Source organism: Sitophilus oryzae, unplaced genomic scaffold, assembly GCF_002938485.1.
Source record: "Sitophilus oryzae breed Bouriz unplaced genomic scaffold, Soryzae_2.0 scaffold_573_pilon_pilon, whole genome shotgun sequence".
NCBI lineage: Eukaryota > Metazoa > Arthropoda > Insecta > Coleoptera > Curculionidae > Sitophilus > Sitophilus oryzae.
Window position 1 is genome coordinate 257,075 of NW_022147166.1, and position 15,970 is coordinate 273,044.

Here is a 15,970-nt window from a genome sequence, read left to right on the forward strand (position 1 = left end):
ATAGATTTTTCCAAGTTAAGTAATGTTATTTTAACAGAGCGTCAGCATTTTATAATAGACGTGTATGCTTAAAACTAAAGTGTACTTAAAGAGTTGTGTTTAAATATTTTAAACAGTTTTTTTTCCTTCTCCTTTGTGTTTTTTTTGCTTGTGACAACGGGAGTATATAAAGCTCCTGAAAATTTAAGTATTCGAATATGCAAATTTGTTTTACTAGTCAAAAGCCACTGACAAGCGGGTTTCCGTTTGGGTTCATAACCTTTTTATTGTGTAGATTTTCTTTCAGTGGCAAAAAAAAAGATACATTTTTCCGAAGTAATGTAAAACGGTGTTATGACAAAATTATGTCCGAAATTGTATATTTTCTGTGATAGGTTGTAAAAAGTATAGCAAAGTAATGTCTAATCAAATAGGATTTTTTGTAACTTTATCCCCCGCATATACCTCAGGTACTTGACTTTACCTTACTTACCATATACAGACCTGACCACCGCAGTAGTAACATATCCGCCGGATAAAAAGCAGGCGAAAAAATGTGATAAAATGAAAATAGGTAGATATGTGATAAGAATGTTTCAGAATTTGTATTTATTCGTGTTTTAATAGCCAAAACGAATACATATATTCTCGCGATAGTTCTCGTGTAAAATTTATTTTTTAAGTAAAATAATGGATGTTTAGGAAGTTTGTGAGAAAATTCAAATTGTAAAATGGTATTTCCAAAATAGGTCTTTTCGGGATATACAAACAATTTTTCCACAAACTTTTGTAAACAGGTCAATTCCACCTTTACCTACTATATCAAGAGTTATTAATAATTTTGAAATACATGGGTGCGTGTCCCCACAAAAACACAAAAAGTCTGATGTGTTGATTAATGAAGAACAGGATTTAAAGCAAGTGTTTGGGGTGGTTTTGTAGGGGAGCATATGATTGGTCCATTTTTTATAGAGGGTAATTTAACTGTTGCAAAATATTTGGACTTGTTACAGCAGCAGATTGTCCCTAGAATTCGTGAGTTATTGGGAGAAAAATTCCACAATGTCTGGTTTCAATAAGATGGTTGCCCTGCCCACAATGCCCGTATTGTTCAAGAATATTTGAACAATACTTTTCCCAACCGTTTAATTAGTGGATATGGAACTATTTGGTGTCCCGCTAGATCACCAGATCTTTCTCCCAATGATTTGTTTTTGTGGGGTTATGTAAAATCCAAAGTGTATGGTCATAGTAGGGCTAATAATCTGGATGAGCTTCAAGTAAAAATTTGAGAGGCTTTCCAAACTATTAGCCCTAATATGTTAGTCAATGTGAGACGGGGATTTTACGACCGCCTAGGCTTCTGTCTAGCACAAGAAGGTGGCCTTTTTGAACACTTGTTATAACTTTTTTTTTTATTTAGAGTAATATTTTATTTTTTTTTATTTTACTGATGTATTTTTTAATTTTGGAAATGAGTTTTGGGTTTAGAGAATTTATTTATTTTTAGTTTTGGCTTGTAAACACACTCAAATAATAAATATTTAAGTATTTTTATTTTAAATGTTACCTTAAGTGAAGGTAAACACTTAAAATGAAAATAATAAATACTCGGCACTCTTCGCATCGTATTCCTAGTCTTTCACGGCCGACCCGTCCAAGCACAACTGCAACTGCGTACTGCCTGACCAGCCGACTAGCCGGCAGTGAATCTCGAGTACGAACGCAAATCGGGTAAACGCAAATTCGTCCGGCAACTTGCTATGTTACTAGTAGCCTGGTCTTTTCTGTATATTTTTTTATAGTGATTATTTTCTTGTACTTATTTAGTAGTATAATATGTTGCCGGAATTTAATTACCTCGGCAGCATGATTTCAAAAATACCGACATTAACTCTGAAATTCACAAGGGGTAAACCGCTGCTCGAATCGTGTACACCAAATAGAATTTTTTCTCAAAAAAATCGAAATAATTCCTGAAAATTCCAAAAAATACCAAAAAATACCAAAAAATTACAAATAATTCCAAAAAATTCCAAAAAATTCCAAAAATTCAAAAAACTCCGTGTACACCAAATTCCATAGCGAATTACCTCTCGGAAATTCAGCACAGAATTAGCATATAATTCAGCACAAAATTAGCAGAATAGAGCATTTTAGAAATCAAAAGACAGATTTTTTTACAATTGTGACTTAAGTACAAAAACGAAACTTGCAATGTACCGAGCAATAATAATCCCCACCATGTTGTATGAAAGCGAAACCTGAATGCCGATGCCGTACCGCCAGCGCATGAAAGCATTAAACAAGGTGCAACAGAGACACCTTAGAATCAAATGGTACAATCATGTCTCAAATCTATCGGTTCTTGAAAAAGGTAGATGCGAGAGCGCTGAAATCGTTATTACTAAATCCCACTTAAGATGGGCTGGTTGCATGCAGGATGCAAGAAAGCCGTCTACCAGAATCTCTCCTATACGGTGAGCTTGTAGACAGTAAGAGGAAACTAAGTGGACAACTCTAAAGGTACAAGGATATTGTTACGGATTCCGTGGGTCCACTAATTTAAACTCACAATATAAATAAATTAACGAATTTAATTTTCTCACTCTGTACACACAACCTTCGCCAATTAATTCACAATTTAAAACGCGGTATTATCTAACTTCAAACTGGTCCAACTGCCAAGCGCGGGCTTTATATACTCTCTGGCGAATGTTTCTGGGACATTCTAAAGAGTTCTGTAACATTCTTCTACTTTCTGGCGAATTCGCCAGGTTCCTCAATGCACGTTGCGGTTATGTAGGCAACCAGCAATACAGTTTAGCGCCACATACACCTTCACAATATTTTCCACGAAAACTTAAAGGGATAAGCATGCTGAATCAGTGGGAGGAAGTAGCGCACATCAGAACGCAATGGAAAAGAATTGTAAACTCAGTGAACAACGACAACCAAAAAGTAAAGAAGCAACAAAGTAACGAGATTTTTGAATATCCGGAATGCTGAAGAGAGATAATATCACGTACTGGGCTTTTCAGTCACAGAAAAGCTCATGAAAGAAAACCTTGCGTAATCATCTTCTGATGCGTGTCAAATACTCGTCAGTGTGTAATGCCAGTAAGTAAGTAAGTTTCAAAATTGTGCGTAGTAAAGCGTTAAAGAAAGTAAAAAGATACCAGAACTAAACCAAACATCGAAGATTCCATTTAAAGTAATCCACTGTTTGCAGGTCTAATACAATTTTTTTATTTTTTGAGTATTATGCCGGGTGTTATCCTGTAGTTCACCCCTATAACTTTTTTTTTATTTTCAGATAAAAAAGCGAAATTTAGTATATTCCCATACAGCACATCAAATCACATTTACGATGTGTTTACATTATTAGATGTAGACACAGGGTGACACAATTCCCACGATGTAAATATGCTACGTTTACACATTGTAGTTCAACACGTATGCACAAAGGTTAAACGTTTGCCTTACAATGTAGCCACAGTGTAGCATTTACGTATACACAAAGTAAGGGATACACAGTGTGCCGTAGGATACACAGTGCTTGTGTATTACGTTTAAACTATGTTTACACATTGCAGTTGTGACTACCGCGTGTATACGTATGTATTTTGCTTCGTATATACATCTTGTGCTAGATAAAACTACTTCTTATGAACGAATTTAGAAAATAATACAAGTTTTGATGCCTAAGTTTTCGTTCTTTTTAAGAAATATTTATTCAATGATACCAATTATATCTTTTTAGAACGAAAATTAGGAAATTACAGTTGAGGGTTGGAACCTTTGGTGTAACACAGCAAAATAAAAACACTAAATCACCACAATACTGTGATTTATTGTTTTTATTTTGAAAATTAGGAAGGCAAAACTTTGTATTTTCCAAAAGTGTCTCGTTCGTAAGTTCAAGAGAAGTAGCCTTAAAATTGTTCCATTTTTGTTTTGTATTAAATGTACCATTTTTCTTCCATAAAATGGATTAAGTGGTTAAAAAATAAAATTCTTATATTTCTTTTTATCATGGAACGCAATACCGCAAATAACACAATAATAATAATTATTTACACTACAGAAACCAGAAGTAAGGAAACACTGTAAAAGAACAGAATTTGTTCAGATTTTCATCATTTTTCAAACTCTTTAGAATCCTGAGTGCATATGGTATACAACTAGTAAACACTGTATCACACAATTCTATCAATATAAACCTGCGTGTATCTCATATGTATATGTTAGAACTAGATGAACACTTAGGTTCTTGGGTCTTCTTAGGTTAACATATGTTGTTTCTCATATGTCGCCCTTGTAGAAATGTAATTTCATTTGGACGTGCTATATGGGTTAGTATAGGACATAAATCTGGATTGACTGACATATTCACTTAGTATTGGTCACTTCCTGTTTTACAGGAAATGACTAAAACTTTCGATTTTTAAATGATTTCCTAAGTATTTTTTTACTTTATTTGATATAAAGTGACATTCAGAATAGAATGACATCATCATATGTCAACTTTTGACATTTTTAATTGAAAAAATGACATTTTAAGTTTTTATCTAGAGTGGAAAAATTTTAAATGTAGATATGGGGGTTTTGGAAAAATAGACTTGATCGTATAATACTTTTCGTGTTTCTTGGTAGGTTAAAAGTTGCCCAAACTGTATTTTTGATCATCCCTCAATTTTTTTCAAATGGAGCGAGGGTATGTCATTAATATATTATGTATCTCATACTTCGTAGGTATTTCGACTAAAATTGTTGTTAGATTTATGGTCGTGGCAATGTAGGCTGAAATTTAAAATACTATTATTTTAAGCGAAAATATCAAAAGTTGACAAGTGATATGTCATTCTATTCAGAATGCTATTTTCTGTCAAAGTAAAAAAATATCAAGTGTACAGTTTAAAAATCAAAAGTTCTAATCATTTCCGATGAAACTGAACGTGAACGAAACTAATTGGATACGTCAATCAAACCCGATTTATGTCAAATACTAATATACAGTACGTCTGCTGGATCTGTGTCTATGAAAGGAATGCGGACAAAAAACATTTAAATAAACAGCAATATATTTTATACGTCGATTTGATGAGTACGTCACCGCAAATCACTCCGCCCACTCATTTTATTGGCTACTTGCAAATTTGTCGAATTTTTATTGATGGGACGCGTCGTCTAATTTTTTATGAAAAACATCCAGAGAATATCGTTTCCCCTCTCACAGACGTGCTGTACCAAATCTATTTTTTTTTGTCTGAAAAAATAAAAAGTTATAGGGGTGAGCCACTTTTGAAAAACATCCTGTATTTAATTAAAACTTTAATAATAATTTAACTAGGGTATTTAATACGAGTAATTTAAAAAAAGACATTAACAGATACCATTTTTGCCTAGAAAACTTTAAACATACCTTACCTATTTCCTTCAAAAATTAAAAGTATCTTCCATCGATGCAATTAAGAAAAGGTATACTATCAGAAAACTTTTTTAATTCTGAAATTATGCATTCCATTTATCAACCTCCGAAATGATCCCTTAGGTATAACTCCCCTTTATAATTTTATTAATGCAAAAAATTTGGAAAATCTGTTAAATTGTAGGTTTCCACATTTCTCGTTTGCTCCAGTGATTTATTGTAAAAAGCTTTTTCAATTCCACGTCCAGCTCTCATATTTTTTATCAAAATCGCAAAGATTTGTTTGGGTAAGTAAAGTAAATTCTCAAATTTGTTAGTCCCCACACGTTAGCATTTTATAGAAAAATTCCCACATATCTCAAATTTTTGGTAAAATGTTTAAATATAGTACTTAAATGCATATACAGGGTTGTCCACCACATACGACACGGAGTATTGTAGCTATACGATTAGATTTTTACAAATTGTAAGTTTTGGGTTCATTGAAGGACTATTAGAGCGACAATTTAAAAATAATTTTAAAGATACAGTGTCCCAAATAAATAAAAAATATCAAAGTTGTATTTTTTTAAATGGAACACCCTGTATATTATTACATTTTTAGTTTCTACGATTAAAATAAAGGTAAATTTGATTAAGGTTTATCTCAGTTAAACCTTACCGTTTTTGAAATATTTAGGTTTTTGTCAAAATACAGTAATAATTTTAATGCTTCATTTCTCTAGACGTATTTAAGTTTTTAAAACCAAATATTGTACTGAAGTATTTCTATTTACTAAGTTTTGTGTTGCATTAATAGAAATTATACTATCTTATACAGAGTGTCTACAAAATTATTTTAAATAATTGCAAGCTTTAAACGGCAATAACTTGTTTAATTTAAATGGCACACCCTGTATATTTTATGAGAATTAGAAGCATAATTTAATTGTCTATCAAATTGTATTATACCATTTTTACCTATATCTTCAAGTTTTTGTAGAAAATGCATTTTCTTATAATTTCGACCTCATTTATCAATATACCCACGGAATATTGACATTTTAAATTATTTTTAAAGATGTAACAAATTTTTAAAGAGTACAACTTAACAAGTATAGCTAGAGACGTGAGAAATATCAAATAACACGCGACCGGTGCTATCCCCAAGTCTCTTCCTATATTTGTACAACTGTACTGATACTAATATTGTAGATATACTTCGTTTATTTCACTAAAAAAATCAAAAAAGCTGTTTAAATATTTGTTAAAGAGGATCAATTAATATGATTCCTGTATTCAAACTACATTAATTGACTGATTGCATTAATTAAAAATAATTATTGCTCCAAATGCTAAAAAATTTAGTTTTGTATGTGTATTAGAAAATGTTATAAAAAGTGACACCTTAAAAATTTTATTTCATTTTTTGACGAATGCTTATTTATAACTAGAGAGCTGTTCATTTTCATAATTTATTATTATATTGATTTCTGATTCAAACCCACATTTATTTAGAATAATTTATTAACTAACACAATTAAGTATGTAATTAATTAATATTTGGGCAGACATAATGGTGGTATAGTTAACTAATGGTATACTCTTTTATAAAGATTTAAATAGTTTTCTTTTTGTATACAAATGGGCTAGTAATATTATTGTTTTTAGCACCTGTACATTCTGTACATTTGTTGCGTTAAAAAGAATCTAAAATGTCAATATTCCATGGATATATTGACAAATGAGGTCTAAATTATAAGAAAATGTATTTTCTACAAAAACTTGAAGAGATAGCTAAAAAATGGCATAATACAATTTGATAGAAAATTAAATTGTGCATCTGATTCTCCTAAAATATACAGGGGTTTATTTTTAGACACTCTGTATGAGGAAGTATTATTTTGATTATTGCAACGCAATAACTGATCAATAAATAAACTTCAGTAAATATTTAGTATTAAAAACTTTGATAACATTGGAGAAATGAAGCCTTAGAATTTTTACTGCAATTTCATAAAATTGAAAATATTTCAAAAACGGTAAGGTTTAATTGTGATAAAACTTAATCAAATTTGCCTTTATTTTAATCGTAGAAACTAAAAATGTAATAATATACAGGGTGTTCTATTTAAAAAAATACAACTTTGATATTTTTTATTTATTTGGGACACTTTGTATCTTGTAAAAATATTTTTAAATTGTAGCTCTATTAGTCCTTCAGTGAACCCAAAACTTACAATTTATAAAAATCTAATCGTTTAGCTACAATACTCCGTGTCGTATGTGGTGAACAAATTATATTGGATAAATGTGCATTCAGGAAGTTCTGAGAACATTTTGAGAGTAAGCCCATCAGTCCTAGATGAGGATTTGTTTTTAATACTTTTAATTGTACTACGGAGCCCCTCTAATGCTACGGGCGTGAAGAAGAAACTGTGTAAATTCTCATTTGCTTTAGGGAGATATGAAAGTGAATCATGGGAAGAAGTTATGGTGTTCACTAAATTTTTAGCCACATTAACAAAGTAAGTGTTTAAATCTTCAGGTAAACTAAACACTGTGCCAGACGAAGAAGTCTTATTCCTTAAATCATTTACAATAGCTCAAGTCTCCTTAGCAACATTATCGGCTTTGGCTAACCTCGCATTATAATACATGTCTCTGGCAGCTTTTATAGTCTTACAACAAACCCTTCTTAAAGTTTCACGTAATTACGAAAGAAGACGCTGTCCATGAATTTCTTAAGGTGAGATAATGAGCGCATGTTCCTTTCAGATATACGCAAGCCTGTAGTAGACCAGGGTATACCTTGTATCGTAATGTATTTTTGAAGGCCACTTTTTGTGCTGTCGGATTACTATTGCATTTGATAAACACATCACTAGCAACTGGAAAAATTCCTAAACAAATTAAAATAAGTGTTATCGTGCTTATTCCAAAGGTTTTGATGCCGCAGAAACCTTCTGATTATAGACCAATTAACTTCCTGCTACAATAGATAAGATTTTGGAGACTACCGTTACAAACCATGTGCGGGTATTTGTTGAAGAACATGACTGAATATTTAAGGGGCAATCGGGATTTTGTAAAAGGCACTCATATGAAACTCCTCTCCAATACGTGTGTTCTATGTGGCGTTCGGAGATACATGAAGGTAATATTGTGGTGAATGTTTTTATCGATGATTATTTTTAAATTGAACACCATGTATATTATTACATTTTTGGCTTGCTTTCAGATCTCTTTACATAATCCTAAGATATGAATAAATGTATTTCGATAGTTTCAGAGATATTAATAAATAAATAAAAAAATATATTTTTCAACCTTCATTAAAAAAAAGTATTACAAATACAAGAACTGTCCTGAAGTCAAAACTACTAGGTATTTGCTTTAGATGGTCTATACTTAACTTTGCTATAAATCTCGTAATCTTAAATCATACAGGATATTCAAAATTCTACGCCAAACTTTCTAAAATATAAAATAATATTTATTTGTTTTTTTTTAAATCGAACACCCTGTATATTATTTTTTTATTAGATGGGGACTTAAAAATGAACATTTTTTGTATTTAAAGTATTTCAAAATTTTTAATGGTTTAGCACAAAGACATCTAAATAAAGGGAGACAAAACAACTTACATTTTACCGCGATCACGAACCGTGTTGCACAAAAATCGATGATGACAGATTTCCCTTGCGCCTATAGATTGTAGTATTGTTGTTAAAAATGTTATTATTCTTATTAATGTTTTTTGGGTACGATAGATACGTTAAACTAAATATTTGTGTAGGTATATAATTTTTAATTAAAATACATAGATTATATCTTTGAAATTATTTTTTTAGAAATTATTTTTTTTCTGTTTAAATTATTATATTAAAATATATTAGGAAATTACTGTGGCAACGCTTGGCATCGTTGTGGTTGAGATTTTACCTACAAATTGTAGGAATCTGTAGGAATTACGCTGATTTTGACGGTTTCATTCATCAAATGTTTACAGGCCGTTGTTGCGAGATTTCCTTTGCGGTTGTGAATTTTTTTGGTTTTTAACAGGTTTTCAAGCAATTATTGCGTTTTTGCCAAGAAAACTATTCAAAGTAGTATTTTAACTATCTACGGTGGTTCTGCAAGTGCAAAATTTGTAAAAGGTGGATTATTCTACCCCTGGATTGATATTTCGGCGGTAAGTAACATTACGTCTTTCTAGCTTTAACAGTGGCGTCTCTACTATTTAGAACTATACTGTAGATTATTACAAAAATGCGTATATTTTGTTATTAGATAGCGTTTTCGATTGTGAAATTAGAATTACACTCACATTCCAAACCGCTATATACCTATGTTTTAAAAATTGTGGATGTTATGGCTAATATATGTACCAATAAAACAGCTATTATAGGTAGTTAATACCTGAAATTTGAATATCAAAATCGCTATCGCTATTTTTCAAAATTAACAGGAAAATATAAATAAAAAAATAAAATCCAGATTTTCAATATTTCATTGTTACCGCCAGCCATACGCGCAGACGCGAGCAAAGGTATATTCTAACCTCAAATTTTCTCAAAAATAAATAATGAAGTGATCTCAAACATTTAGCCGAGTATCCGTACTTAAACAGTTAATACATTATTTGTAGAATATCAATCAAATTTACATCAATAACTTTAAGATTGGCGGCGTACCTAAAAAGTACCATCACCATTTTTACAATTACTTCAGACTAGAGCTTCAAGCACTCTTCAAGTAGGATTCAGACTTTAGCTATTGTATAATTCTTCCCCTAATGTTGAAAGAAAACTGTTTTTGCGATCTAAATGGTATATTTGAGCTCTAGTTATTATTAGCAGGTTTTAGATATTAACCGTAACATATATTATAGTTAAGATTGATCTATTATTTATTTTTATTTATTATAAAGATATGTCTGTCCTACACTCAAATTAAAAAAATAATAAAATAACTATATATATGTATAAACCTAGATTTTTTCTTTAGGTTAATTTTGCCTTTTTTACCACATATTTTTATTTTACATATTTTATCAAATAGGTTTATTATACTTAATATATATTATGTATGTGTTGCATATGTAACCAATAGTATTTTTGTAGCTTTACTGTAAATACTGAGCGTAGACAGCGAAGCATTTCACTCTAGAGTTTGGAAAATCAATCAAAAGTGTGCAATCAAATTTGTTCTGATAAGTTTGATAAGAGCGATATTATGATCACCGAATAAACTGGTTGAAGGCAAATAAGACCAAATGCTGAGCCTCAAATAGATACTACCATTTTTGCTGGGGCCTTATCATGCAGGTAAAAAGCAGTGAAATACATTTTCTCAGTTAATAAGTATTGTAACAATATTAGTATTATTTAGGCTAGGTTTTCTTCTAGTTCGCACTCCACCCAAAAAATATTTTACGTAAATGAGCCTCCAGGACCCGCTGAGGGACTGGCAGTTTATTTGTTCCTTGGCTGGCCCCTCAAATTTGTAAGAACATTGATAAAATATATTTTATACATGTATTTTAATATTGTTTACATACATATATTTTATATGCATGAGCTTTTGCTCTTTGCACTAGAAAATCTTGTTTAAACTTCACATGATAAATTTAATAATACCATTAGAAGGAAATTATTAGTATTTACGAAAAATTTAAAGAACAAAAAATATAGTTATTTTTATTGAAAAATTAATTATTAATGTTTTTTTTTGTTTACAGCATAGTAAGATAATTCTCATTTTCTGATCTTTCAATAGTGGATATTTATTGGCTCAAGAAGTCCTATCAGAAAAAGGTAAAAATTATCTGTACATTATATACAGGGTGGCGCCTCTCATACGACGCGGAGGCTCCAAAGAGAATAGTGGTTTATATTGAAATGTAATTTTGGAAGCATATGTAGGATAATAGAAAGCGTTTTACAGAAATATCAAGAGTTCTGCGGGGTGTCCCCAGAAAAAGTTACGCATCAAAGTTTTTTTTTGTAATGGAACACCTTATAAATTACATAATTGATTTTCGGATTCTAGGAAAGAAATAAAGGTGAGTTTCATTAAAGAAGCATATGTCTAAAATACTAAAATGTAAGGCTTGTCATATCACATTTGGTGAAAATAATGAATAAACTTTAAATTTCAGTAAGAGCTACCTAAATGGTACTTTACACATTCATACATTTGACATTTAAGCATTCTATTAATTGATGAATGCACACTACAATTAAAAGATCAGAATAGTATTCTGCGTGTTCCATTTGAAATAAAAGAGAAACTTGCTTTTAAAAGTGGTCAATATTCAATATTAATTTTGTCACCCTGTATAACTGTTTGAGTCCTGTTGTAATCTGATTTCAAGTACAAAATTTTAAATATGTTAAAAACCTTACATTTTAGTCCAATAATGAAATTCACCTTTATTTTTCTCATAGAATCCAAAAATCAAATATTACAAAAACAAAACTTTGCAAAAAAAACAAATTACATTACAAAAAAACAAAACTTTGTTGTGTAACTTTTTTGGCGACACCCTGTAGAACTCTCTATTTTTAAAAAGCACATATTTTATACATTTATATGTTTAAATACTCTAAATTAACCTACATATGCCCCCAAAATTTAATTTCAATACTAACTGTCGTACTCCTTGGTAGCATGAGAGGCGCCACCCTGTATTTTAAGTAAAATTGTGCAAAAGATATTTAATTTCAGAAAGAAGTATGTTAATGAGGTATAATAATGATATTATGTAGAAATTTAAGTCTCATAAAAATTTGGGAACAAAGAAAATAAAAAATACATACTTTGCAAATGGGTCTAAGAAGATTGAAAAATAAAATAACATCAATGCATCAATTAATTGATTACTTAAAAGAAAAATCTTTGATAAGTGAATCATCTGAATTGACCATAAAGGTATAAGTATAGGTATGCAGGGTGACATTTTAAAAACATAATGGTTATTATGTGAAGATCCAAAAAAACATAAAAATCGCTAAAAGCAATTTCTAATTGACCCTGTATCTCTTACCTTTCTGAGATTTCAATGCTTATAATTGTTATCTAGGACGCACTATAGATGTATATATCTGAGTGGCGGAGGGGAACTCTAATAATGTAAAGTTATCAGCCATTTATTAATTTAGTCCTCAAGCCATTATGCCAAAATCTGCCAAGATTCATTAACAAGTTTTAAATTTGGTTCTGGTTTAATTTTGTGAATGATATACTAATCTATATGACAGTGGCATAAATACGATTAATGGAAGGTTCTAATTTCCATGACAAGGCCAGGTCTAAATTTTAAAACCCTTTAGTGAATTTGGATGTGTATAAAAAAGACTAATAATAATATTAGAGATATAATATTAACAGAGATAATATATGTTTTTTTAGGCTTCCCTAGCTGGGCCAGCACAAAGTATTTTTGAAAGAATGTTAAAAGGACCTGCCACACAAAAATCCAATCCTCTGCTACTATCCTTTGCTTTAACATTGTAATTTTATTCACCGAAAACATTTTTATAAGGGATACATAAACTGGCCCAATATTTTTGATATTTTTAACTCTCAGAATGGATTTACAAAATATTCATATAAAAAACTATCAAAATATAAGAACAACATACTTTTTAGTAATTTTGAAATAATTTAATTGTATATTATTGGACTTACTTTAAAAGAAAGGCCAATCATAGAGTCGCAAAGAAAAACAGCTTACAACATATGTATAAATCTATGTAAAAGAAAGGCAATTATTAAAATATATTTTGACTAACTGGTGGAGGTCTACGTATACAAAAAACAAAAACGGAAGATAATAATATATTCAATTAATGTAAAAATGAGAAGAGTATTGTGGGATTAAAAAACATACGATGGTGATAGATTGTCTAAAACTAATAGGAGTACTGGTATTGTAAGTACTAACCTTTCATTGTGTTTTGAATTTTTATTACTTTTAAGAGAATTCAATATAATTAGATATTTTTTCAGTCTCAAAACAATACCTGATGGTTACAAAGAAACTGAAGAAAAGGGAAGATAGTAATTTACTAGACAAAAGGCTGTTCTTTTGTAATAATATGGAGATGGGCAAAATTCAAAGTAGTATTCAAAACAGAGAAGAACATAATAAAAAAAAAAAGGGTTGCTTGTAGACATTGAAATAAAAAAAGAACAGTGAAGTTCTTAAAGAGAACTTATTTAATAATTTTAATTATTGTTTATATTGTAATGTAAAAACTGTAATGTATGTTATTTCTGAATAAAAGACATTTAATAATGATATTTTATAGAAATTAATACTCAAAAACAAAAAAACAACAGCAACATTAGCAACATAAAAACATGTTTAGAATAAGTTAAAAAAATATTGCCCTAATCTTTCAAAATAATTTATTATTTCTCTTCTTATTAATTTGGTCCATATTTATTTCATCTAACGGCGGCAGCTCTTGTTCAGGTATCATTCTGGCTGTATTGTGTAGCACATTGAAACAACAAAATCTAAAAATTTAAGTACATACATTAAAATTTTTAAATTGTGTTCTATAATTAAACAGATAATATTTTTCTTAACTCACTGTTGTGCAACAATAACTGACATTGTGGTTTGCAATTTTGGTCTTATACCATAAAACATATTGGAAAGTGGCGTTTCCATATTCCGATAATTCTGAAACATTTCTTCAGTAATACAGTTCTTCAGCTCTCTTTCTGCATATATCCCCTCAATGCATATGCACTATCACCTTATAACAGATAATAAAATAATTTAATAGAGTATATGAACCCTTTGAATATTTTCACATTTAATTTTAAAAAATTTCTTTCAATTCATCTTATTCGTAATATATTTCTAAATTGAATACCTACTCAAATATTTAAGGAATATATTTTATATAAATGATCTAACAATAAGTAAATATATGGACCACTAACCAAGCAGGGATTTAATTTGAAAAGTCACCAGTCTCCACAGCTTAATACGTCCTTAATATCCAAAAAAATGGTGGCTTCATGCACAGACCCATGCCAACAAGCAATCATGTCTATTGTCTATAGTTTTAAGACTAGCATTTCCAGTAATTTAAATGTCGGAGAAAAATAATGCTTTCTATTTCTAAATACCTCTCCATCATTACCCCTGTAAAGTATAAGAAATCTTGTGCTGATAAATATTGAAGAAAATATAACATATAGGTACTTACCAGGTGAATGTTTTCTTACATTGTGTTCCATCAACTATCCCTATAATCCAAGGAAACCCAAATATACTATAAAATTGTTCCTGCTCTGAAACTAGAGTTTCTTATTCAGGCATTTTTATGAACTGATGACTAGATTTACTAGAATTCCAACTTACCTCTCATTTTGATATTCTAGATTTTGTTCAATTAAACCGAGGATATATATTACAGTGTCATTTAAAAGTCTCTGTCCTAAAGACTTAAGGAGGTTCATTTCTTGGAAATATGATTTTTCCTTACATCCACTCTTGAGGAAATCCATTTTCAATGAATATACCTACTGATCGACGTCTCTAAGATATCAAAAGTAATCATCGAACTTACGTAGAGGTATCATAATACACTTTTTAGCTTTCTCAAAGGAATATAATAAAAATAATTATACTTCCTCGTAAAAATTTTTTGTGCCTAAGTCAGGTTAAGTGGCCACTAGCCTGGAAATTTGACCGCTTAATTTAAATATAAATTCAAGTTAGATTAAAGCATAGTGCAAGAAAATAAGCTAAACATAATGTTAAGTTTTGCTTAAAAAACTTGGTGCAAACGCCCCTACATTGTATATTATCGATATTACTACGTATATTACAAATTAAAATTTATATTAAAATATACAAAATAACTTTTTTTAGAATTTTTGATAAAAAAACACCACACCACCGTCACGCCACTGATGGAGCGAAATGACAGAAAGACAGACGAAACTCAACCGTGTTGTCATATTTATGTACCCATCTCTTTTTAACTCTCATAAAAGTGTCAAACCATGTATGATTCTAAAAAATTGAGTTTTATGAATGGAGTGTTCTGTCTACCTATATTTAGATGTCTTTGGTTTAGCAGTATTATTTCATATGGCTCTCTCAACGGTAAAATACTAGAGAAAAATGATTGGGTGGCTTTGAAAAACCTTTACTATGGAAAATGCCATATGAAATATAAAACTGCGAATATCTGCGAAACCGTTAAAAATTTTGAAATACTTTAAATACAAAAAATTTTCATTTTTTAATTCTCCATCTATTGAAAAAATAAAATACCGGCTGTTCCATTTAAAATCGAAGAAAAATTATTATCAATTTTAGAAAGTTTCGTGTAAAATTTTTAACATTCTGTATGATATACGATTACCATATTTATAGCAAAGTAAGTACAGATCATCCAAAGTAAATACCTAATATAGTTTTGATTTCAGAACAGTTCTTGTATTTTTAATAATTTTTTTAAGAAAGGCTGAAAAATATATTTTTTTTATTTATTTATTAAGCCCCATACTCTTCGCTACTTCACTTCGTTCCTTCCTCGCGTCCCT

General features: G+C 30.1%; 3 long non-coding RNA genes across 4 annotated transcripts; 2 read left to right on the forward strand and 1 right to left on the reverse strand.

The window, feature by feature from the left end:
* Positions 1-9,547: 9,547 nt before the first annotated feature.
* Positions 9,548-11,170, forward strand: LOC115887396. Its single transcript, XR_004051074.1, has 3 exons — positions 9,548-9,584; positions 10,516-10,719; positions 11,133-11,170. It is a non-coding gene; the product is annotated as an uncharacterized LOC115887396 (long non-coding RNA).
* On the forward strand, positions 11,171-12,921 carry LOC115887397. Its single transcript, XR_004051075.1, has 3 exons — positions 11,171-11,208; positions 12,122-12,325; positions 12,806-12,921. It is a non-coding gene; the product is annotated as an uncharacterized LOC115887397 (long non-coding RNA).
* Positions 12,922-13,793: 872 nt separating this feature from the next.
* LOC115887395 lies at positions 13,794-14,364 on the reverse strand. 2 transcript variants are annotated; one of them, XR_004051073.1, is made up of 3 exons: positions 14,354-14,364; positions 13,996-14,163; positions 13,794-13,918 (listed from the first exon to the last, which is right to left on the reverse strand). It is a non-coding gene; the product is annotated as an uncharacterized LOC115887395 (long non-coding RNA). The 2 variants fall into 2 exon arrangements; XR_004051072.1 differs by lacking the exon at positions 14,354-14,364 and having other exon boundaries at positions 13,996-14,341.
* Between the last annotated feature and the right edge of the window lie 1,606 nt (positions 14,365-15,970).